Genomic DNA, 27,131 nt, shown 5'->3' on the forward strand with positions numbered 1-27,131 from the left:
CTTATAAGATGTATGTAGATATTTCATCTCCGGCCTTGTCAGGTATTGAACAATCAATAAATAAAGAACACAGAATTGTTGAATATAAAACACAGAATTTGTGTGATTATACTAAATGATTTTCAAATAAACACAACTGCATATTTAACTGCTACACATGCTGATGTAACGCAAATGTTCCAACTTGGGATCAATAAAGTATATCTTATCTTAAGCTGATCGATGGCTACTGCCATATTTGCAAAATGTGCCTCTGAACCTTGACAAGTGCATGTTTCAGGCTTATCAATTAATGTAATGTTATCAATGAACAAGAGGAGGGGTCACAAACATAAGACCAGCTGTTAAATAAAGCTCTTCTGACCTTAGCTGGCATGTGTGTATATATATTAATACTGCCCATAATGGGCACAAGCAATTTTCACCCATTTATTAATTATATGTTTTAAATGTGAGTGTTTCCTGTCCCCTAAACCTCCAGGGATGTACACAGTTTAATACTGGCAACTTCTTATTATGGGAAATACGAAAACGTCTTTTAAAACTACAACTCCCAGTAGAGACGTGCCATAGAGAACATGTTGCGAAACAGAATAGCCAGCATGTGTAGTTCTGGGGACGGGGTGGGGGAGGGGGGACGCAGTGGACCCGTTCAAATCCAGTTTTGGACAGTCTGCCGTGGTTCCATCCCATTTCAAGTGCTGTTCGAGAATCGGCTTAACCCTCGGAGCACACTCTCCAATCACAGAGCTTGAGGACTATCACGGGGTTTGTCAAACAGAGCACATGGTGTAGTCCAAACGATAGCTGGGGATTCTGGGTAGTGTAGTGTCTTCTGTCATCCTTTACTCCTGGGAATGGACGCTCACATTACCTTTAAGGGCAGCCGACATAAACGAATGCCGTGCTTCCATGAGCGTCAAATCCCGCCGCAGATGGGAATATATTGCAATCAGTTGAAAGCTATTTGCGTCCCTTTATGACGCTGAAGGAGCCTAGGAGCGTCACAATTGGACGCCACGGACACTGACCAAACGTCGCTATTGGACGCTTAGGGAGTGAGAGTGTGTTGGAACAGGAGGCGCATTAGGGGACAGAGAGGACAGAGGTGAGTTGTTTTTACAATATGCGAAAAGGAGAAGTTAAATAAATGGTATCTTGAAACTGGTATCTTGTTCAAATGTAAGGTTGTGGATTATGGCGTATGAGTCGACGTCGACGGTAGCATTATTAGCTTGCAATTAGCAACCCGACCTCAACCTCCTACTGAAGCAGAGAACGAACGCGAGTGAACACTGTGTGACGGGGGGAGGGAAACGAATGTGTACTATTGTAAGCTTTATTTCTCTAAGCTATTAACTTTATAGCGCTGCTTTGTCACATTTTCACCTATTTCCCCCGCCGTCCCGGGGCCTGCGGACCGAAGTTAGCCGCGTTGTATTATGGGGTGTGTCCGCCATGTTGGACGCTAGAGTTCTAAACAGCTATCACCGTGTGTCCTCGTGGAGTCGACGGTCGCTTAACTCAGGGTTGCCAACTTTGGGTACCTGGCTGGAGTGAGATTTTGATATCATGGGTTTAATTACACATATGCGCACTAAATGCCTGCTATCGTGTCAGCAGCGGGACGTTAGCATATATATAGGATATATATACAATATATACAAATACACAAAATTGGACACAGACTATAAAGGGCACAAAGTTTCATTCACTAATGAAAGTCAAACACATGTTTGTTTCCACTGTTTTATTGTGTGCCTGTCGCGATAAGCAATTAATTAACTTATCGTACGATAAATAAAAATGAACTCGATACATTTCCATTTACATGAGGATGTGACTAGCAGTTCGAAAGGATGTACTTCAATTATTATTATATATTATCATTATGTCAGGGGTCTAAAATGGTCATACAACGGCGACAATATTATTGTTTATCGCAATAATTTCCTGGAAAATGTATCCAACAAAATTAATTATCTTGAGAGAGGCCTATACATGAAACACACACACACAAACATCTACAGACTTACTCCAAACTGCCAAACATATTAATGAACACACTCTATTTTGGCCTAGGAGAACAATAAGCAGCAGACTTTTACTTTTGTATAATTTCTACTGGATCTTAGATCTGCGCTTGCGCAATACGGGTCGGCAGTTGCCAGAGAGTATTTTTGTTGGGTAATCTATGGTAGGGCTAACCCATACAGTGGTGGGACTCAAGTCAGTATTTGCAATGTAATTACATACACGCTCCCCTTGACAGTGAAACGCCACGCGTGAGGTTTAGATGATTTCCCTGTCTCAATCCAAATTGAACTGTATGAAATAAAAAGGCACATTTGTCTTGTAGTAAATAAAAAGGGCGACCTGGAGCCAATCCTGCAATTTCCCCACAGGTGAAAGAGTTGACATGCTGAAAACCCAACCCCTGCAGGGGGGTCTGGGGGGAGTCTCCCCCAGGAGATTTTTTGAAATACTAACATAAAATACACATTCTGGTTCTCTCTTGAGAAGAAAAATAAATACATCTATTACTACCCGACATATTTAAACAAATGAATGCCATTTTAGTTTTTTGTTACTTTGTTCTGAAAGCTGAACCTGCTGCTCCTCACAGAGGAGAGGCTGTAATTACTTTACATTGTGGATAAGGGTTGATAGCCCCCATTGTTCTGTGTGTCAACATGAAAGACAGCCCACACACCTATCAATCATCAAACCGTGGGGTCTTATTTAATTACGTGTTGATTTCTATCAACACGTAATGTTGTATCGATGTATATAGAGATGTACTACAGCAAAAGTATTCTCCGTCGGGACTTCCTGCAACAACACCATGCCGTTATCGTGATTCTGATTGGCCAGAAGACATTATCAAAGATGTTCTATTGAGAAGACGATCACTACCTGACAAAAGTTTTTTCAAAACCGTTTCTAGTCTTCGGTATTCTTGTTTTTGGCGTGAGAATAGTTTGGGCAGAGTGAGAGCATGAGATTGAGAGTGAAAGCGTGTGTCACACGCCAGATGCGTGAGAGTTGGCAACCCTGGCTTAACTACTAGCATTATTAGCTTGCCATTAGCAACCACCCGACCGCAACCTCCTACTGAAGCAGAGAACGAACGCGAGTGAACACTGCGGCGTTCTCCTGTGTGTGTGACGGCCGGGGAGGGAAACAAATGTGGACTATTATAAGCTTTATTTCTCTAAGCTATTAACTTTATAGCGCTGCTTTGTCACATTTTCACCTATTTCCCCCGCCGTCCCGGGGCCTGCGGACAGAAGTCAGCCGCTTTGTATTATGGGGTGTGTCCGACATGTTGGAAGCTAGAGTTATAAGGCGCTTTCACACCAAGTACTTTGCCGTACTTAGTTAATCAGAACTTAGTTCTATTATTAGCTAATGCTAATAATGCTAATGCGAGTATAATAAAATGGCAGCTTCACAAAACTTTGAGTTTTACGGGCCGTGGTTTGGAATCCGCCCAGCCAATCAGAAATGGGAACCTTTTTCTCCCATTAAAGTACCTGCTCTCTAGCAGGGAGTGAAAAGGTTCTCATGAATTAAGTTCTAGTTCCGGATTTTTTTTGTTTGAACTCAGATTTTCGGAACTATACTGGGAAAAGTACTGCGGTGTGAAAGCGTCTATAAACAGCTATCACCGTGTGTCCTCGTGGAGTTGAAAATAATCGTTTAAACAATGGAAAAACAACGGGGGAAAGAGTAGAAAATATACCGGTTGACCTGTGTGACAGCGGCATTCCCAGTCGAGGGTAAGCTAAATTGAACATGATAATTAAGCAGATTAGCACAAAAATCCCAGCAGTCATGCATTCCCTGACGTGAGACCAGCCGTCCTCTTCTACGTTCCGAGCTTAAACATGCTGATGTAGTACAATCAACTTTATAACCAAGTCTATTTTAGATAATTGTAGCTAAATAACCAGGTATATTATCTTAGCTAACTATAAAAAATGTGCAGGCTGTTTTTACAAGTTGTAAATGGGTTGTACGTATTATATATGTGTGTCTGTATTTATATACATATATATTTGTGTGTATAGGTGTCAGAGATGGGGACTCGAGTCTGCGACTCGGACTCGAGTCGCACTTAAGTCTCACACACAGAGACTTCAGACTTGACTTGGACTCGTGACCAAAAGAATTCAGACTCGACTTGGACTCGTGTGTTGGGACTCGTGAACAATCATTGTGTTTTCTATTTTTGGCGTATTAAAGGTGGGGTAGGTACATTTGAGAGAAACCGGCTCGAGATCGCTAGAATTTGAAAATACACAACCGGAGATAATCTGCTAGAGGCTGCTACTTCCTTATAGAGCCCGCCTCCTCCAACACACGAATGCGCACATGACCAATGAGGGCACGAGATAAGTTTGTGCCCAGATGGAAGGCTGACAAGCAGGTAGGCCATCTAGTTATTTTAGCCGGGCTCATTACGCAGATGTGCGCGCCTCTGTTACTACCTCGTAGTAACACAATGGCGACCGGCGGCACACCTGCAGCTGTACCGCTTGTATTTAGGTTCAACTACAAAAACTTCGAACAAAACGCCAGTGGCACCAACAAAAGGAGCGCACACTGCAAAGTCTGCAATATCAAAATCAAGGATGCTGGCGCAACAATGTCGAATTTCATCAGGCACTTGAAAACTCACCCGGAGAGGTCAGTCACATTAACGCATATGGACGGTTAGCAAACATGTTTAGCTCAGCATCAGCTATGTAATGTTAACTTAGCTTGCTACGAGCTTTGTAACTGAATATTTGAAAAGATTAGTGAATTGCTTGTCACACTTGTTTGAGTTGAGTGGCGTTGACATCCAACTCTTGACATGACATAAAAAAGGTCGGTAACGTTAATCATTGTTTGCATTTAGCTAAAGTGTGATGTTTTTCCTCATATTGCATTGCAATAGCCTGTTTAAAGTGATAATATAACAAACAACTAATCAGTACTGATACTGTATGCTAATAGATATAGGAGTGATAATAACACAGTAAATGCTTTGAATTTCTTAGATATAGCTGTGCAGTATTCTTAACAGACTGGATACCAGCAGACAATAGAAGGCTTATTACAACCAGAAGAGACATGAGACTTTTATTTTTTTAGAGACTTGACTTGGACTCGTGACCAAAGACTTGAGACTTGACTTGGACTTGCAAAAAAAGACTTGTGAACATCTCTGATAGGTGTATGTATATATGTACAGTGAGGCAAAAAAGTATTTAGTCAGCCACCAATTGTGCAAGTTCTCCCACTTAAAAAGATAAGAGAGGCCTGTAATTTTCATCCTAGGTATACCTCAACTATGAGAGACAAAATGAGAAAAAAAATCCATTAAGAAAATCCAGAAAAAAAATCCAGAAAATCACATTGTCTGATTTTCAAATTATGGTGGAAAATAAGTATTTGGTCAATAACAAAAGTTCATCTCAATACTTTGTTATATACCCTTTGTTGGCAATGACAGAGGTCAAACGTTTTCTGTAAGTCTTCACAAGGTTTTCACACACTGTTGCTGGTATTTTGGCCCATTCCTCAATGCAGATCTCCTCTAGAGCAGTGATGTTTTGGGGCTGTCGCTGAGCAACACGGACTTTCAACTCCCTCCAAAGATTTTCTATGGGGTTGAGATCTGGAGACTGGCTAGGCCACTCCAGGACCTTGAAATGCTTCTTACGAAGCCACTCCTTTGTTGCCCGGGTGGTGTGTTTGGGATCATTGTCATGCTGAAAGACCCAGCCACGTTTCATCTTCAATGCCCTTGCTGATGGAAGGAGGTTGTCACTCAAAATATCACGATACATGGCCCCATTCATTCTTTCCTTTACACGGATCAGTCGTCCTGGTCCCTTTGCAGAAAAACAGCCCCAAAGCATGATGTGTTCACCCCCATGTTTCACAGTATGGTGTTCTTTGGATGCAACTCAGCATTCTTTCTCCTCCAAACACGTCTAGTTGAGTTTTTACCAAAAAGTTCTATTTTGGTTTCATCTGACCTTATGACATTCTCCCAATCCTCTTCTGGATCATCTAAATGCTCTCTAGCAAACTTCAGACGGGCCTGGACATGTTCTGGCTTAAGCAGGGGGACACGTCTGGCACTGCAGGATTTGAGTCCCTGGCGGCGTAGTGTGTTACTGATGGTATAGCCTTTGTTACTTTGGTCCCAGCTCTCTGCAGGTCATTGACTAGGTCCCCCTGTGTGGTTCTGGGATTTTTGCTCACCGTACTTGTGATCATTTTGACCCCACGGGGTGAGATCTTGCGTGGAGCCCCAGATCGAGGGAGATTATCAGTGGTCTTGTATGTCTTCCATTTTCTAATAATTTCTCCCACAGTTGATTTCTTCACACCAAGCTGCTTACCTATTGCAGATTCAGTCTTCCCAGCCTGGTGCAGGTCTACAATTTTGTTTCTGGTGTCCTTTGACAGCTCTTTGGTCTTGGCCATAGTGGAGTTTGGAGTGTGACTGTTTGAGGTTGTGGACAGGTGTCTTTTATACTGATAACGAGTTCAAACAAGTGCCATTAATACAGTTAACGAGTGGAGGACAGAGGAGGCTCTTAAATAAGAAGTTACAGGTCTGTGAGAGCCAGAAATCTTGTTTGTTTGTAGGTGACCAAATACTTATTTTACCGAGGAATTTACCAATTAATTCATTACAAATCCTACAATGTGATTTCCTGGATTCTTTCCCCCCATTCTGTCTCTCATAGTTGAAGTGTACCTAGGATGAAAATTACAGGCCTCTCTCATCTTTTTAAGTGGGAGAACTTGCACAATTGGTGGCTGACTAAATACTTTTTTGCCCCACTGTATATATATATATATTATATATAATTATCGCGTTAACGGCAGTAATTAATTTTTTGAATTAATTGCGTTAAAATATTTAACGCATTTAACGCATGTGCAGAATGGCCCGCCCCATACGTGCCACCAGTGGCAGCGCCAGGGTATGGCTGGGGCTACACCCATACCAAGACATGGCTTAGCCCCACCATGAAAAATGATGTTAAAGTAAGCAAAATAAAGTCTGCCAACTTGCGCGGAGCAAATTGCACAGACAGCAGTTAGTAAGATTGATTTCAGTAGCCACGGTTTTGAAAACTTTTGTCATGTAGTGATCATCTTCTCAATAGAACATCTTTGATAACGGCGTGGTGTTGTTACAGGAAGTCCCGACGGAGAATACTTTTGCTGTAGTACAGGGGTGCACATAACTGACTGAGACTCCCCCCCTTCACTGGAGAACTGCACTAAAACAGCTGATCACAACGTTCACACTCTGTGGTCACGAAGTACTCCACTAGCCGCCCCCCCCCCCCCCCCCCTAATATCATTTTAGAGGACACATTTGAAATTGAGAATCGGGCTCAATATATGGTTAAATTAAAATCAGTAGACGAGGCTGTCATTTCGCCAGCTCTTACTCTCATGAGTGAGGCAGAAAATAATAGTTTTAACATGCCAAAAAGCTGCTGTGTCGTTTATTGCACCTCAAACATTAAGACAAATCCAGAGTTATGTGTTTCTGTACTTCCTCTAAGAAGAAAGGACAGTCACAGAAGAGCTCTGTGGCTTCAGGCTTGATCGCCGTTCAAATGACAGCGTTGGTTTCCCCAAAAGTGGGCGGGGCTGTAAAGTGACGTAGATTTTACTCTCATCTAGTATTCAAAACCATTCTATTTATTCTAACGTAAATTACATGCCAGTGTTTTATCTTTTTATTTAGCGATTTGTTTTTGCATGTTTAACTGACAACTAACTACTAACTACTAATTTCAGAGCTGTCAATCGCTTCTGCTAATAAGGCTAAGGGGGAAACATTAGAGGCTATTCAAAGAGCTGCTGATAGGGTAATATCATTCATGTAAATGATGATTGTACATATACGCACACCTTGGTGCAATTGTAGATTATTAGGAGTTAATCGCAATTCAGCTTAAACAGATGAAATGTTATGTGGAAAAAAGGTATGAATGTATTTTATGTGGATAAATTGTTATGGTATAATATAAATAATATATATAATATAATAGATAGATGAAGTCAGACGATTGCTAACACACATCAGGTAGGATTTTCTGTGAAATGGCAGGATGGGTGGGAAGGGGGAGTGACAGGGTGGCATTTTTGGGGTCCTTTTACTCCACTTGAGTATTTTAATTGTATGCTTTTTATATAATAATTGTATACTTCTACTTCTCTGCAGTTTGGCAGCCCACATGGCAATATGATTTACTAGTTACTTTATGGATTCATATTATGAACTAAACATTTTAAATAAACTAATAGATAAACTGTGCAATATAAATAAGATATCCAGCAGCAGTATTTAAAGAAATTAAAAGTAGCTCCACCTTTACTGCATCAAAAAAGAATCCAGTAATTTAATATTTGATTCTAATATGGGACATTATTAATACTTTTTGTATTAATAATATAATTTTGCTAATTCAGTAAAACATCGGAGTATTTTTTACTGCTTCTAAACACCCTTTTAATCAGGGCCTAGTGTTTTATGAAATATATACAAATAATTAATAAATGATGAACAGATTATGGAGTTGAAGCATCTCTTCCAGAGAATGCTTGAAGGACTCATCTGGAGAGGCTATAGTAATTAAACTTCTGAACAATAAAGGAATATAGAGCAGTATACAGTAATGTCTGTGTCTCAGCAGCGGCCTAGTTTCCTCTCTGCAGCCGTGAGCCTGTCGATGCCATCACAATTAGAAATTCTAATGGACGTGTCACCACTTTGAACTGTGGGCTTGAAGAGCTTTGAGTCTAGCGCTCCCTTGGATATGCCGGGTGAAGTCTGTGCATTGATCCCTCTGAATGTGCTTGACTTTGACGGTCTCTTTCTCTTTACTCCCCCCCCCCTTCTATCTGCCCTCGCTCCATTCATGTTCTCTCTGGCTGGTTCATTCTCTTTCTTCTTCTCATCTTTCTGCTGCATTGCATTCATTTATTTTTGACAAAGTAACAGTCAAATATGTCAACTGAAAGACACACACATACACACACACACACACACACACACACACACACACACACACACACACACACACACACACACACACACACACACACACACACACACACACACACACACACACACACACACACACACACACACACACACACACACACACACACACACACACACCACACACACACACACACACACACACACACACACACACACACACACACACACACAGAGTACACGTGATGTGCAGACTTAATCATTATACTGTACAGCTCTAATTTAGTAGTTGATGAGGGGCAGTGATGATGAGGGTTTTTTTCTCCTGGCAGAATCCTCCACAGGGAGGTCGGGGGGGGGGGGGGGGGGGGGCAACACTTCTGAAGCCTGTAGTCATTCATGGATTCGCTCAAGGACAGTGTATGCTTGTTCAACTCTGGTTTGAGAAGCAAACACTGATGCTTGAAAGGTAGAAAGTAGTTCAATTAAACTTGTTGTCCAAGGCTCAAGTGTTTATAGTTTCCTCCTCTGATGATTTCACATCGTGCCATTAACCTGCAGGTGGCAGTGATGCACCTAAAGAAATGCAGCGATACTCCACATTTGTCCTGAACCCGCAAATAAATTAGCAGTTTAGCACTTTCTGTTTCACTCATCCAGAAGTCAATATTTTGGGAATGTTTTTTAGTGTTAGAAGGCTGTTGCAAACAAAATAAGTGGTTTCTAACAAAATACTTATGTTATTTGGTTGTTAACATCATCTCACCGAATGTGAGTCCATATTTAGCTTAGTGGTCATCTCGTTCATTTAGAATAATTAAAAGTGGTGCTAACTTCTGTAGCATCGCAACTCATACGATCAAATAGGTAGATTGTTCAGCAGCTTATTACGACCTATAGTCACGTTTTAAAGTTTAGCACCTCTAGTGGTCGTGTAAGAAACAACAATGTGCGGCAAATAACCCTCTCTGTAAAATCCTAAATTGTAGAATAGTTTGGCCGTTAAAATGCTTTTTGATTAGATTTCTAGCGAGAAGTGTCTATTGTACTTTTAAAATCTACATCCAGTGGATGTGTAGGATCTATAGTTTGATAGATATTACGAAGATTATTTGAGGTTTCGCCAGGAGAACATGTATGTCTTTCCCCCTGTGTAAAGTTAGCGTCAACCCTCACAGGGTGAAAACAGTATTTTTGGTCCTGAAGTTTTCATAATAAAACCGTATTCCCCTCTCTGTCAAATGATTTTACAGTGATATCTGCCGTACTCATCCACTAAAATTACACAACATGAATTGGTTTAAATTGTGTACACTGCTTTTGTGTTTTTCCCATAGATTTGTCTACACATTTCTTTTTTCAGAGGTTTTGATAGGCTAAAACATCGAACTACCCATAATCCTCAGCTATCGTTGAAGCTCGGTGATTGGATGTTTTAGCCGCAATGCACGTTGGGATATGGTGTTTATGCGATGTGAAATCCGAAAACATTAAAACAAATACAAATAATAATACTTTATTCCGAGTGTGCTTGCTTTTCTCTTTGAAAGTCATCACATAACGGCATTGTAATACACGGTTCGGCTGCATTAAATATTACACATCTGCCGTAGTTCTCTATTTATTGAGCCCTGATTAGGAGACCTTTGGACAAACTGGAAGAAATGCTGCTGAAACTGAATATGTGACGTGGATCATAAATATATCACCAATTAAACAACATCTTCAATTTCTCTTCATACAATACGTCTCCTTGCAGTATCAATAGTAATTCGGCTGACTTTTATATTTGATCCAATTGGTAGATAGGTTATATTTAAACCATAATGTTGCATAGCTGATAGAAAACGACTTTTAGTTTTTAAGATATTACTGATTTTCTTTGAATGAAAGAATGTAAATACTGAGTTGAGAGAATAGTCAGGGGTTTTGGGTGATGGGAGACACATCTATGGAATCAGAATTTCAATAGCTTACCATTAAATAACGGATATACCTCAGATATTAATTTGTAGAACTACAATATGTGAAATAATATAGCAATATTCTGTAAGATTATGTGAAAAATGAATAAAACTACACATCTTCAGATGTTATACATAGTGTCCTACACTAATAATACAAAGTTATTATGGCATTGTATGCTGCGTGTTATTTGTAACATCTTCATAAAGTATAATTTATTGTGTTAACACTGTAAACTTGACAGTTTTTTAACCCGCACCGCCTAGTGGTTAAAGCACGTTATTGCATTTTTTTATTGGATATGTTATATTTGATGAAAACATTTAAATATTAAATGTAGCCTACATACAAAATAGGGGGAAAGTAGAAGGTCAATGACAGAAATATAGAATAGAAAATATCAAGAAGATACTGTTGTGATCTCTACAATAAAACAGTTTAGTGCAGAACGTCCAAAGATATTAATAGGAGGATGTGCAAAACAGACAAACTAATAAGGCTTTATTTAAACATTAAAGAATACTTTAAGTTAAGGTCTTCTTTTGAATAAGAAAAAAACTTTGGGGGTATCTAGAGATAAATATTAAGCCTGACAAAGTACTTAACGTCTAATATATTGCATAGTTTATTTTGGCACAATCACCTTACCTGAATTTTACTCAGGTGTAACTAAAGTCTGCTTTAAGGGTTGTTTATATTTCACATTATTAATCAGAATCTGCAAAGTAACTAAAATAAATGTAGTGGAGTAAAAATACCAGGTTAACCTCTGAATTGTAGTGGAGTAGAATTACAAAGTAACAATACATTGCATGTTGTAGATGCTGCTGTAACAAAAACATTTCCCAACTTGGGATCAATAAAGTATATCTTATCTTATCTTAAGATGATCGATGGCTACTGCCATATTTGCAAAATGTGCCTCTGAACCTTGACAAGTGGATGTTTCAGGCTTATCAATGAACAACAGGAGGGGTCACAGACATAAGACCAGCTGTTAAATAAAGCTCTTCTGACCTTAGCTGTCATGTGGGTATATATGAATGCTGCCCATTATGGACACAAGCAATTTTCACCCATTTATTAATTATGTATTTTAAATGTGAGTATGTCTATACAAACGTTCAATACTGGGTAGTTTATTTAGTTTAAAAAAAAATATCCAACGAGTTACAGACCACTCTTTCCCCATGTAAGTCAATGGGAAAAAGTGTTTCCGGGCCTAGCAACCTAAAGGAAGTGTAGTACCGCCGTTTGACCAGCACGAATATTCTCATCAGACTCCGGCGCACTTCCTGGGGGCTTGGTCAGAGTTCGAAATAATCGGGTGCCATCTTGTTTACACCCCACACAGAGCCATAGAGAGATAAGAGTTACGACACACTTTGATGTCGCCGCCAGCCGGTCACGTGGTTTATGTATGCCGGGATAGTTCAAAACGCACTTCCGTGGCAATGCTTCTCTATGGCAAAAACAGCACAAACATAGTCAAAATAGTCATAGATTAAACCAACGCTGTTATTTTTTAAAGATTGCTTTCATATTTACATGATGTGGTTACACTTTGTATGGATTGGCAATATTTACAAGTTTCGTTATTTAACGATATTTTGAGGGGAAGTGTGGTGGTAGCACAAGCAGGCTATGTTGCTGTCACTGCCAGGGCAGTCACGTCCGTAGTATAGTGCGCTGCGCTGTCATGTTCTTATATGGGACAGACAGACAGCAGCGATTTGCGTTATTGAATGGTAAATATATATATTAAAAAAACACACACACCCAAGTACTTTTTCAGCTGTAATTGCATTATTGCATACTTTTTATTGACAGTTTTGCATTTGGAGAGGCAGGGTGACAACGGAAAGCTTGGTAGCCTATTACTTATTAAGAACAGTGTATGGAAAAAGTGATGTGTGTTAGAACAACACAAAGTCAAATGAATGAGAAGGAAAACAAAGAGGGTTAGGGTTCAACAGAAAATGATTAATTCAGCCAAAAAACACAATTTTGATTAATCTAAAGTGTAAAACAATCTTCAACACAGACCAAATTAGTGCTCTTGGACAACAAAATATATGGTGGGGCAAAGAAACGATAAATTAAATTGAGAGAGTGGGAGACTGAAAATGATTACTATGATACATATTCAAACTATTTACAAAACTATGTACAGAAGCTCCTGTTGAACCATGGTTCAACAGAGCAACACAAACAGGTTTGTCAACAATACAAATAAAAATGACGAGGCCACTTTGCCAGGGGGAGGCGATCCAGCGACGAGACAATAAAGCAATTCATATTAAGTTCTGTTGAGACACCACAGGATATAAAACCTTCCAAGCGATGACCTCTCCTCACCTTTCACCTGTCTTTCCTCAGGAGACTCAGGTCCTTCAATGTCTGCAGCACAATAAGCACCCACCCACAATTGTGGGTGGGGGCATTTTACAAATATTTACAAACAACTATTTACAAAAAAGCAACTATTTACAAAAAAGCAATACAGAACTCTAGTCTAGGGCATCCAGGGGCCTAATCATTTTGAAAAAAACAAGAAGGTTCCTTTGTGAAAGGGACATCCTCTTCATCTGTTTCCTGGGCCCTAAAAAGCAGAGCAAGAATAGGAACAGTGGTGAATAATGGGAGAGAATACAGTTGGGAGCAGACTGAACAGAGGACATAGCAATATTCATGTTAAAATGTTTGCACAATAAATATTATGGCACTTTCGTTTATATTGCATTTTAATAGATCAGTTGTCATACATAGCATTTGGGTGCTCTAATCGATCCGAGAAGGGGTTCCGGATGTATGGCTTCCCTAAGGACGTAGAGCGAAGGAAGAGATGGATGGCAATGGTCAACAGACAAAACCTGTGTCTGAAAGAGGACAACAACAGCAGAAAACTCTGTCATGTAAGTAATGTTCACAGAGGTGACATGACTTATTAACATTTTAAAGGGCATCATATTTCCAAGTGTAGAGAATTATGACTCTTCAATGACATTTGAAGTGTGCAGGGGAAACTGATCAAACCTACCTACCCACAGGTACACTTTGAAGACGACCAATATATTGGCAACAAATCAGGAGGAAAATTTGAGGTTGAGGCCAGATGCTGTTCCAACAGTATTTATACATCGGCCTAAACCGAAAAGGAGAAAATTCACGTCAAGGAGTAAGCCTCCAGCTGTCAGGAATAATGACCACACCTATTACTGCACATCAAACATTGGTATGATATATGAAGCTAACAATGTTTCCCATGTTATATAATTCAAGGATAGACTACACTCCTAATGCAACTTTCAGATTATACAGCTTCAAAAATACCAGGGTTCAGGGGTTCTCTGAAGACTCATATACCACATGTACATAATCTACAGATTTCTTCATACTGTAACATTGCCAATAGGCGAACTTAGATGAATGTCACTATACTGTAGGAGTATAGTGTACCCTTAAATGACAATAGGTGCACATGTAAAGGCAGCATACATAACAGCAATTGCCTTGTTATTGTTACAGAGATTCAGGGAGATATTGAGGTGGAGTTCCAAGGGAATGAAAGGGACATCACAGACAGAGAGAGTGAGACAGGTGTCAGCAGACTGCCAGGGGCCAGTATGTCAGGGGCCGACAATCAAGAGGCCACCTTACCAGAGATCAGTGTGCCAGGAGCCAGTCAGTCAGGGGTCAGCTATGAAGAGGCCAGTTTGCCAGGGTCAGGTGCTCCAGGGACCAGACTGCCAAGGGCCAGTTGTGATCGGGCTCACGTGGAGGATCTAATGAGGCAACTGAGAAGGGAGAGATGACTAAGAAAGAGAGCAGAGAGGGCTCTGGTAAACCAGAAGAGGATTAATTCGGCATTAAAAACAAAACACAATTTGATTCATCTAAAGTTTCAAAAAATCTTCAACACAGACCAAATTAGAGCACTTGGGCAATCAAAAAAAGGTGGGATACGGTGGGGGAAAAACACCGTGAAAAAAGCAATACAACTAAGGTTCTGTTGTGGCACTACAGGATATAAATGAGAGAGCTGGTCTGCTGGTATTAAAATAATTTAAAAGGGGTGCACTTTACCGTCCATCAGATGAGGTTTTCACCCTTGTTCAGAACGTGGAGCAGCTGTTCCGTGTGAGGACGAGCGATTCCCTCATGGAGTCCTCAAATGCAGTGTCACAGCTGGAACAAGAAGCCATGTTGCTGGACAGCAACCTGCCCTCATGCCATGACCTGAAGAAAAAAAAATCCTCTCAACATACATCAGGCTGAGGTTAAGGATTGTATCAAAGTGCATCAGGGCTGAGAGGAAGGATAAACATAAAGGGTATCTTGGCAGCAAGAGTCAGAGTAAGAAGGCAAAGAAGACCCAACAGACCTCTGCACCGAAGGTCATAACATCTAGGCCACTGCCAAACACCTTACTCGTTGCCATCGATGTACTTGGCATCTCCATTCCCGGTCCTCCATCAGCAGCCTCCAGCCTCCTCTTCCTTCAGCAGCAGCACCCTCCTCCAGCAGCAGCCCCCTCCTTCAGCAGCAGCAACAGCCATATGAGGCTGACATATGAGGCTGAATAAAAAAAAAGTGCTAATTATTATTTTAAAGTGTTTATTTTGTTTTAAAAATAAACATGTTGGATGCATGACCATGTTTAGGCTCATCCTTCATTCACTGCTGTAGAGTAGCCTATTCTGTAGGCTATTATATTTTTAAGACTGAATAATACCTTTGAAGAACAATCATTAAATTAGTGTGTATATTACAACACAAAGGAATCTATCCTAGCATGCCATCAAGCATTAAAAAGTAGCGCTAGGCTAGTTGTACAGTACAGATGAGTTAACACGGAACAGTACCAAAAAAAAACTAAGTACAGTCAACATGTCACATAATGAAATGTTAGTATATCCCAAAATGCAAATGAAATATTTATCACAAACGCCATCTCATTTCTACTAGTGCTAGCAGTTAAGTCATATCATACAGAAAAAGCCGACTAAGGATGGCTGACACGGTCAGGTTCAGCAGATAAAAACCAAAATAACAATAAAAACACATAATCAATCTAAATCCTGCTTGTTGGTTACCCAGCATCATTGATATATAAGCTGCTAGCGATTCATTACTGAAATCTTACCTTCAAATCAAAGCTGACGAAGTCGCGCTAGCTAACTAGCAGGCAATGCTAGCAAAATGGGTTGTAATAACCAAGATAAAATATAGATAATTACGCTGTGCATATACAAATGAAGACCAGTATAAGCATCATAAAGGGCCTCTGATACAATATAGACAGTTGACAATTCAAAAGAGTTCGATATTTCAGCAACTTACCTCTGGAACTATTCGACGCGCTGTAATGTAAGTGAATGAGGTCCAACGCCCAAATGACAATATGTTGAACTATTTCGATGTCCATACCCCGGAAGTAGGCGCCGCCATTTTTTACAACGGAGGTCTATGGGAGTGTCGTAACTCTTAGTATCTCTAGGGCTCTGACCCCACATGTTGATAGACAAACACAGGGCAGTTGCCATTTTGTGAAATGCAAATTTAAAGCGCTCCTTTGTTTGTTCTTATGCAGCTGGTTGCAGGACATGAGGCATTTCTAGGCATTCCATCTTGTGAAGAAAATCATACTTCTTGTCAGAGTTGGAACTAGAAAATAGTCAGGTTATCATACCGTTGGAAGTTTGGTATTTGTAGGGAAGGAATATGTATTTCCTAAAAATCCAATCTGGTTTTTGAAATATTCTTGTTGCAAATGTGTTTTGGCGGTTATGTGCTGTGTTGTTTAACCATAGTGTAATTTTCTTCCCATTTTTAAGATATTTTTAAGGAAAATAAGCTTCTTCTTGTTAAAAAGAGGTCAGTTTTGCAACAGCTATCCCTAGTGGATTGAGCTGGAAATGACAACAGCGCACTCTGCTGGTAATACAGAATTATTACACAGATAGAGGAAACACCTCTCGGTTTCTAAATATAAGATGAGAAACTTTACATAATAGTCTTTCAAACTAGACTGTAGTATATTCAAACACCAATTTGTTGAAGCTAACACAAGTTGTGACATTTACATAATTTCATACACTTCGGTATGCACTGGACACACTAGATTTAGATTTTCACCAGATTTCTATTTTCATATTTCAAAAATAAAAAAAATTAAAAAAACACAGATTTAAAGTTAAAGGTCCCATGTCATGCTTTTCCGGTTATTACCCGTCCCCTTGTGTGTTATGAAGGTTGTTATGCATGTAAACGGTCTGCAGAGTCAAAACCCTCAAAGTACACCCTGTAGCGAGTAAAACTCTAACACAGAAAATACCTCCCCAAAACCCCTCGTTGGAGATACGTCACTGTCCATTGATTCTTCCGGGTAACTCATGATGTCATGCATTACCCGGAACTAAATGGACCAATCCGTGGAGCCGTTACGTCCGCGGAGCCGTTACGTTAAGCCCCCGCTGATTGGTCCAAATTGACCAATCCACGGACTTCCTCACACACACACACACACACTCAGTGCATGCAGCTCTGCTGATCTCTCCTCCCTGGCTGCAGGCTGATAACAGACAGTTGGGATCGCGGCAAAATTCTCTCTGCAGACCCATTCTCACAGTGTTTATCAACCTTTTTCTTACTCAATATCAAGCCACACTTATTGTTTTTACTTCGGCTGTGACTTTGTGTGTGCTCAGGATGAGTTTGGCTGTGTTTCGCTGTGTATCGCTAAACAAGGAAATCACACCTCCACGGAGCTCAGCGCGATTCACAACGTCCCGACTGGTCCCGACCAATCGGAGCACACTGGGCTCACAGGGAGGGGGGGGAGCAAGAGCTGCAACGAGCCGTTTAGTGGAGAGAGTGAATACTGCTGAATACACATACTTTACAGAGATGCTGTATGCGAAACCAATGTGAGTTTGAAAATTGCACAGTATAAATCTATTCTAGTAGACCTCAACAATGGAATTATGATCAGTGGAAATGGCCATGACATGGGACCTTTAAGTTTGGATGACATAGGATATTATTTATCAGGAACGAAGGTGCTAGTCGGAGGATTTGTGTTTCAATCTTTGATAACTTAATAATATTCATTCGAATAGGAAGAGAGCATGTCACCGAAAGAAACTAAGTTGAGACCAGACGCAGAGTCAGGCTCATCTGCAGATATCAAGGAAAGGGTAAAAATCAGATCAGATTCTTTAACCTTTCCAAGTAAAAGACAGAAGACATGGAACCAAATAGAAAAACTGTTGGAACAGTGGCAAACAAGAGGACTGATTCCAGCAGATGATCAACCTGGACCAACGAAAGCACAGAACAGCTGTAATTGACTATAAGAATAGAGAATACCTGCAACAGCAACAAGCATGGATCAAAGCCGGACAACCCCCTTGGACCTGCTAAAAGCGCTATAAACAGAGCTGAAAAAATAAAATCTAGAGTTACAAGTCTGGTACTCCATCTAAAATATGTCAGCCAAGGATCAACGAACAGCATGTATGTGGTTCAAGGAGCAGAGCTCACGGCAAAGGAAGATAAGAAAGACAAGATAGAAGAAGCTCCACTTATCCAAACTTCAAAGCTCCATCCAAGCTTGACTGATGCGCCTCCTCCCTACATGACAGAAGAACACCTTTTCTATCAACCATCAATACAAGCCACAACTTTTGGTGCTTTAGGAGGAGTATTGGAGTTGGACGGTCACCCCACAGTTACACGTGTCAAAGACTTAGAGTATGAGGTAAGACTCCTATCTGGTGAGCTCAAAAGAAGATTGGAAGAACTCTGCAGAAGAATGGAAGAGTAGCTCAACATAAAAATGGAAGAACTCAGCAAAAGAATAGAAGCACAACTCAAGAGAAGAGAAGGCGAAGGTTCTCCAGACACAACAACAGTTACGGCCCGTCTACACTACAGCTTAAAAAAAAGCTTGGAGCTGGGCTTGTCTGAAGCTCGACCAACAACCAATCACATGAATCTCCCGCCCCTGACACACAAGCAGCGGTTTGATTGGCTAGAGCTTGTACTGGCATATGATTTGATTGGCTGACGCTCCCATCAAAAGCTTGAGAAGCATCAAAAGTTGAACATTGCTCAACTTGTGCAGCCTGAAACACCAGGAAAGCTCCGCTCTGCTTCCCACAATGCAGTTCGGCAAAAAGTGACGTCACCCCATTCAAAGTGAATGGGCAGACGCGTTGGAAACCGTTTTTGAAGCTGTAGTGTGGACGGGCCGTAACTGAAGCTGGAAGACTCAAGAACTACTCAACACTCATGCTACCGGTGATAGCGGCTGGAGAAGGAGGATTGAAATACCAATCATGGACTAACAGAGACATGGAAGCATTAGTGGCAAAGCTACCTCCACTCATCAAAGGAGGTCAGAAGTGGGTGAATGATCTGGAGAGATACACAGCCCAAGACCACCTGTGCTTGGGGGACATGAGGGCCCTGCTTGGACGGATTGAAGGACGACTTGAGGCAAAAGCAATAGATTATGAGGCCAATTGCACGCACGATTTAGATGACACTCCATTCAACTACATCAGGTCGAATTATTGGGCTGCTATTCGTCACATCTACCCGACAATACGCAGTTTAGATGCCCTCAACAGCCTGAGGAAAGGCACGGAGGAAGAAATGCATGCCTTCTTGAAGAGATGTGAAGGAGTGTGGGAGGACTACACTGGAGAACGATATGATCTTTCTCCACCTGTTGAAATGTGGTGGAAGAAAGCTGTCGTTAAAACCCTTCCCCCATCACTGCAGGCAAGCCTGGGAAACGTGGTGGGATTAGACACTAAACCCATTGAAGAATGGGGACTACATCTTATTCACCACGATATGAAATACCAAGCAACACAGAGAGAAAAAGATGAAGATGACAAAATACTAGCTAGAAGACTCTTGAAGATACAAATAGCTGAGAAAGATACCGAAGCTAATAAAAACAAGAAAGCGGCAATGCGAATGGCAGCTACATCAGAGATGGCCATAGAACCAGAGAAGGCAGGGCAGACACCTCCAACAATTCAAGCTCAGGAAGAACCAGAGAATGCAGGGCAGACACCTCAAACAGTTAAATCTCAGATGGTGCCAGTGAATCAGATGCAGAACCGACAACCAGGATGTTTCCGAGGAGGCACAGGCAGAAGACGTTTACGGTTTAGCATTGCAACCAAATGGGCCATTGGACCAGAGATTGCCCGCAACTACTAAGGCAACACCCACCACATGCACCAAACAACGGCCCTCCATGTAGTTACCCCGGGGGAGGTTTCCATGATTACGACAGAAGCAGGGGGTCTCAGGGATGTCAAAGATGAACAGCATTGCCAAACATGAACCAAATGCCACTGACAGCCAGGTATCAATCACAACAACGAGGAAGCTCAGAGGGCCAGACCACCAGGTGATGCATCTTCAGCACAAGGCAATTTTGAAAACCAGCTACATTGAGCCATATCTGTCACCACAGAAGGGAGAGGTTTTATGTTATTTAAAAAATCGAGAGTAGAATAGTGCATTTACATAAAAAGCATCCACAGATTAGAACATTGAGCACTATTTTTGTAATTATGAGAAGGATAGAGATTACGAATGATGTTGTTCCCCCACACAGAAAACTATTGTGTCCACACAGCTAGTGAGGTCAAGACGATGGGTTTCCACCCAAATATGAAGACGGAAACCTAGTACTCGCCCACGAAGGAGAATCCTTACCAAGTCCTCCTGTTTACACCGACTACAGTTCAAGGGGCGGCGATACACCTGACGTGGAGCTGTTGAGACCTAAAAACAGAAACTTGATTCTGCTGTGGTGAAGTCTGGCTACAAAGGGCGGTGTCCGATAGGGTCGCTTGTCTCAAACCAGTGAAGAAGTCAACAAAAACCCAGCAGAACTAGAGAGTGACTGTTAGCGGGAGAACAGTGACTGGCACAACATTTTCCAGCCAGTACATAGATAGACCCCGTCAGAAGACCGGGGCTTTGTTTAAAGGGGAACTTCATTTATTGGTAGTGGAAGTGTAGTTTTTTAGTCGAACAATTATGTGATTTATGGAGTCAGATTACGTTTTTCTCATAAACACAATTTTAAAATCGGTCTGAAGTATCTGTTTTAAGGCATGAGCTGCAGATTAAATAACATAACACTGATTGAGAGCTTGGATGAAGAAGTTGTAGGGTTTTTACAACAGTTTCAAGAATCAGTTTTTATTTATTTATTATTGAGTAACTTTACTGATTTATAGTGTAGTGCGTAAGGCAATATCTCATTTTGAGTGAGGGGCACCAGCCCTTCATGCATGTCACCCTCTGTGAAAATAGTTCATATTTTCCCTCTAGTTTGGAGAAATATTATTTTATCATATGTTAAATTCAGAAGTATCAACCAATCCTCTAATCCTAGAATTATTGAGACGCATTAGCGAAACCAGGGGTAAACTTCTTTCCTGGACGCGAGAATAACGAACACAGTAATCAAAACACCATGACGTCCATGTAGAGGCCGTCAGTGTGTTTTACTGGAGCCTCAGTTCGATAAGAGATTATTTTCTGAGTTCTTTAAGGTACTCTCTCTCACAATGGTAATGTGCATTATGTTTTAATTATACTTCTTATCATTCAGAAGCTTTTTGTGTGTTTATGTTTTACCGAGTGCTTATAGGCAATTTTCACCCCAGTATTCAGTTAACTATTTATTTTCTGTGCACATTACACAGACTAGCTAATATTCTACCTACTGCTTGGGACTTTGAGTCTTCAAAATGTCCAATTTCACAGACTGGGACTTACTTTAGAGTCAGTTGTATTTACATTCAGTATGACTTGTTATGATTCAATGTGAAAGATTATACTGCTCAATAAATAATGATCACTTCACCACCTCTCTTGACATCTAGGCGCTTGAGAGTGAGTCAGAGGCAGAATATAGGGACAGTGGAGAGAGGTCCATTGCTGAGGTGAGTGGTGAAAGGGAAATGACAGTTTAGAGTAAATTGTGATGTGGACTCTCATCCCAGAATGTTAAGGAAATCAGTGGGGATATTGAACAGGACACATTTCAGTCAAGGGGCATCATATGACCAATATAGACAGAAGAGCAACATTTATTTGAACATTTAAGTCAATGATACCATTCCTAGGTGAGCTTAACATCTGTATGGAGTCAGATCAGTCTCAATATTAATAAATGTTCACAGAAGGATTCACAAATGTATTTTGCGATTTATATATAAATGACTCTCCACAACAATATCTCTCAATGCAGTCACAAATATGTATTGTTGTATATCAATGTACAAAAAATTTCAACTGCTTTTTATTAATTCAAAGACGGCTCTGAATTAATAATCAAATATGTTTCCTTTCTTTACTACTGGATGAAATTACAAAATGTACCCATCATTTTCCTCATGCTAGTAGAGCCACATAAAAGTATCAAACCACCTGTTAAAATGCACCAGAATACAGGAAATCTATTTTTTTTTGTGGGGAGGACCCCCACACCCCCCGTTAAAAATGTCCCCCCCACATTCAGGATGCTTCCTACGCCCATGCATCAACGTGTATCTTAGACCCGATTCCAACTAAGCTGTTAAAAGAAGTTTTTCCATTAATTAGCACTTCTTTATTAAATATTATGAACATGTCTTTATTATCAGGCTATGTTCCACAATCATTTAAAGTTGCAGTAATAAAACCTCTTCTTAAAAAGCACAACCTCGATCCAGAGGTTTTAGCCAATTATAGACCTATTTCTAATCTCCCATTCCTCTCAAAAATTCTTGAGAAAGCGGTCGCAAAACAGTTGTGTGATTAGTTAAAAAACAATGATTTATTTGAAGATTTTCAGTCTGGCTTTAGAACACATCATAGCACAGAGACAGCTCTGGTTAAAGTCACAAATTACATTCTAATAGCCTCTGACAAGGGACTTGTCTCTATTCTTGTTTTGCTCGATCTCAGTGCTGCATTTGATACTATCGACCATGATATCCTATTGCAAAGACTAGAGCACTTAGTTGGCATACAGGGAACTGCTTTAGGCTGGTTTAGGTCCTATCTATCTGAACGCTCTCAGTTTGTGTGTGTCAACGATGAATCTTCCATGCAAACCAAAGTTAGCCATGGAGTGCCACAGGGCTCAGTGCTCGGACCTATTGTGTTCACACTATATACAGTATGCTTCCGCTAGGCAATATTATAAGGAATCATTCTGTAAACTTTCATTGTTATGCGGATGATACTCAACTATATTTATCCATCAAGCCTGATGAAACCAATCACCTAAAGAAATTTCAAGACTGCCTCAAGGACTTAAAAACGTGGATGACCTTAAACTTTTTGATGTTATACACGACCAAAAGTTATTGTACTCGGTCCAAATAATCTACGAAACAAACTATCTAAAGATATACTAGTTATGGATGGCATTAATTTGCCCTCCAGTGAGACTGTAAGGAATCTTGGTGTTATATTTGATCAGGATTTATCTTTTAACGCCCACATAAAATCAAACTCAAGGACAGCCTACTTCCATCTATGCAACATTGCCAAAATTAGGCATATCTTGCCTCAAAACGATGCAGAGAAACTAGTCCATGCATTTGTTACTTCAAGGCTGGATTATTGTAACTCCTTATTATCAGGGTGTACCAAGAAGTCAGTTAAGTCGCTTCAGCTGATTCAAAATGCTGCAGATCGTGTACTAACTAGAGTTAGGAAAAGGGACCACATTACTCCTGTTCTGGCTGCCTTACACTGGCTCCCTATAGAACACAGGATAGAATTTAAAATTCTTCTTCTCGCCTACAAAGCCCTTAATGGGCAGGCGCCATCTTACCTTAAAGATCTCATTATACCCTACCGTCCTACTAGGGCATTGCGTTCCAAGAATGCAGGGTTGGTGGTTGTTCCTAGAGTCTCTAAAAGTACAATGGGAGCCAGAGCCTTTTCTTATCAAGCTCCACATTTGTGGAATCAGCTTCCAGTTTGTGTTCGGGCGGCAGACAGCCTATCCGTTTTTAAGAGTGCGTTTAAGACCTTCCTTTTTGATAAAGCTTATAGTGATAAAATAAAATAATCTAATAAGAGTGCATTGACGTAGATACGTTGTGCCTCTTCACCTATGCATTTTAGTTCTTACTCTTTCACTTAAATCCTAAAAATGTAGATCTTATATTTAAAATTGTATCCAAACCTTTCCCCTCTATGACCTCTCGAGGTTCTAATAGAGGATAACAGATTGCAGAGAAGGCCTAGCCCGGCCCGGGAGTGTGGAACGTAGCCACAGACCTACTCCTTACCTCTAACCAATTCAGGTTCCAGTGGGGACCTTTCTCCCTGTGTGCCTCTCCACCTCTGTTTCCTACTTCTTACTTGCTACCCTTTTCCCTCAACCTATCCTAAGGGTGTGCATGTATGTAGACATCTTAGTTTAGCTGCTATATGCTTGGACTGTTGGGGGGGGGGCACCTTATTCCATCTTTCTGGCTGTTTGTACCTGTGTACTCTCATGTTCCGATTAATCCAGTTTCCCCCAAATCTCTTTTTTGTGTCCATATATACGCCGGGATCCTGAGTCGAGGCTAATCCTGTTGCTGTGGTCGTGTGTCCTGGATCCTCTATCCTGAGCACTGGATCTGAGTCCTGGACTTGGAGTCGTGGCTGAACCTGTCTCTGCGGTCCTGCCAGACTCTCACCATACTACTTCCCTGATGGCTCCCACAAGATTGCTGACATCCTCGTGGATTCATCTTCTTATTATAGACACATGCATTTCCAAACATTTGGTCTACCTATGTTGTCTATGTTACATCTATTGCACGTCTGTCCGTCCTGGGAGAGGGATCCCTCCTCTGTTGCTCTCCCTGAGGTTTCTCCCATTTTCCCCTTTAAACTGTGGGTTTTCTCTGGAAGTGTTTCCTTGTACGATGTGAGGGTCTAAGGACAGAGGGTCTAAGGACAGAGGGTCTAAGGACAGAGGGTGTCATATTGTCATTCTGATATTCTGTACACACTGTGAAGTCCACTGAGACAAATGTAACATTTGTGATATTGGGCTATATAAATAAACATTGATTGATTGATTGATTGATTGATTGATTGATTGATAAATGCCTGAACTACCAAGAGCCGAGGAGTGACAGCAGCAAGACCACTACTCCTCTGTTTGTTTCATTACCACGCTACTTAATTAAAGTAACCAATTTGACCCTTTTCAGGGACTCCATTGTCTCTTATTTATTTTAACTTCCTAGTGGGCTCGAAAGAATCAACACAAATACCTGCGCTCAGGAGTGGCCGCGAACGTGGGCACATCCAACCAGCTCCTGTTCATCAGTGACACCCTCTTCGGGCGCAGACTCCTTTGTGACACTGGCGCCCAGCGGAGCATCCTGCCAGCTACGGTGGAAGACGCCGCTGGTGGGGGCCACGGCCCACCTTTAACGTCCGCTAACGACACCCCTATTTGCACCTATGGCACAAAGACAGTGGACCTATGTTTCGAGGGCCAGCGGTTTACATGGGATTTCGTCACAGCCGACATCTCCTTCTCCCTCCTCTGCGCAGACTTCCTGTGCGCTCACGGACTTTCGCAGCTCGGGCGCTCCGAGAGTTCCTCGGGATGGTGACATTTTATCACCGGTTTATCCGCCGGGCTGCCCCCACCATGCGTCTGCTGTACGAGACCCTCAAAAACAAGTCCCCCCGCGTCTGACTATGCTGTAGGCACGGTGCATGAACAATGGGTCGACGGCGCCTGGCAACCGCTCCCCTTTTTCAGTCGCCAGTTGACCCCCAGGGAGCGCAAGTACAGTGCTTTCGACAGGGAACTCCTTGGCCTCTGGTTGGCGATTTGCCACTTCCGTTTCCTGTTGGAAGGCCGGGAGTTTACGGCATTCGTGGATCACGAGCCACTCACATTCTGCATGTCCAAGGTGGCCGAGCCGTGGTCCGCCCGCCAGCAACGCCAGCTCTCATACATATCCGAGTGGGGAATTCAGGTCCATCTTAAAGGACAGAGAACACGACACCGTTGGTCGATGTGAGTGCTCGTATATCCTGAAATCGTTTTAAATGTTGCCAGTTTTTGAATGATTTTAATAGTTTGTTTTACTTTGCATATTGACTGGCTAATGTGCCATTTTATTTGTGTTTTACAGCTGTATTTGTCTGCCTTTCATGTCTGTGTTTTATATGTTGTAACTTTGTACATGCTGCCCTTCTTGGCCAGGTCACTCTTGGAAAAGAGATTTTAATCTCAATGAGTTTTTTACCTGGTTAAATAAAGGATATATATATAGAGTACACCACGGACATCGGACACATCGCTGGTAAGGCTAACGTGGTCGCGGACTGCCTCTCCAGGGCGGTCATCGGAGCTGAACAGCTGGGCCTCGATTACCTGTGCATGGGCACGGACCAGGCCTCTGACCACGGGGTCCAGACCCTCAAGGCTTCGGACACAGGATTGCGCCTGGAGGAGGTCGTGAAGCTGTGGTGTGACATCTCCACGGGCCGGCCTCGACCGCTGGTCCCTGTGAACTGGCGCCGACACGTTTTTGAGGCGATTCACAACCTTTCCCACCCCGGCAGGAAACCGTCCCTGAAGTTGGTGTTGCAGAAGTTTGTGTGGCAAGGGCTTAAAAAGGACATGAAGTCCTGGGTTGAGTAATGCGTGGCCTGTCAACGGGCTAAAGTACACCACCATACTAGAGCCCCTTTTGAACTTTTTGCGGTTCCTGGATATTTATTTAGAAAGGAGCTGTCCTTTTAGCAACATTTATTTTCTTAGAATTTATAGAAAAATCACACTAAAAATTATGAACCTGTAAAATCAAATATTCCATTATAAAAAAAAATGTTGTGCCTGCTTTCGATTACATAAAACAACTATTCATATCTTACACTCTGTAATTCTTAAATCTTGTTTTAATTATTGTCATATTCTATTTTAGCTTGTTTAAATGTAATGTTATTCTTTGGCTTTTTAATTTTATTATAATATGTTTCTGCTTCTATGTATCTAAATGCTCTTAATGTTTTTCAGAGCCGCAACATTTAGTCATTAACTCTATGATAGCAGTGACGTTCGCCTTATAATAGT

The 27,131-nt window shown here is 41.3% G+C and overlaps 2 long non-coding RNA genes across 3 annotated transcripts; both read right to left on the minus strand.

The window, feature by feature from the left end:
* Window positions 1-13,425: 13,425 nt before the first annotated feature.
* Window positions 13,426-14,756, minus strand: LOC117450115 (uncharacterized). 2 transcript variants are annotated; one of them, XR_004552545.2, is made up of 4 exons: window positions 14,657-14,756; window positions 14,041-14,141; window positions 13,762-13,875; window positions 13,426-13,598 (listed from the first exon to the last, which is right to left on the minus strand). It is a non-coding gene; the product is annotated as an uncharacterized lncRNA (long non-coding RNA). The 2 variants fall into 2 exon arrangements; XR_004552544.2 differs by having other exon boundaries at window positions 14,037-14,141.
* A 7-nt stretch (window positions 14,757-14,763) lies between these two features.
* LOC139434137 (uncharacterized) lies at window positions 14,764-15,497 on the minus strand. The gene is made up of 3 exons (XR_011643568.1): window positions 15,381-15,497; window positions 15,083-15,235; window positions 14,764-14,793 (listed from the first exon to the last, which is right to left on the minus strand). It is a non-coding gene; the product is annotated as an uncharacterized lncRNA (long non-coding RNA).
* Window positions 15,498-27,131: the final 11,634 nt, after the last annotated feature.

The sequence above is a fragment of the Pseudochaenichthys georgianus genome, chromosome 7 (genome assembly GCF_902827115.2).
Source record: "Pseudochaenichthys georgianus chromosome 7, fPseGeo1.2, whole genome shotgun sequence".
Taxonomy (NCBI): domain Eukaryota; kingdom Metazoa; phylum Chordata; class Actinopteri; order Perciformes; family Channichthyidae; genus Pseudochaenichthys; species Pseudochaenichthys georgianus.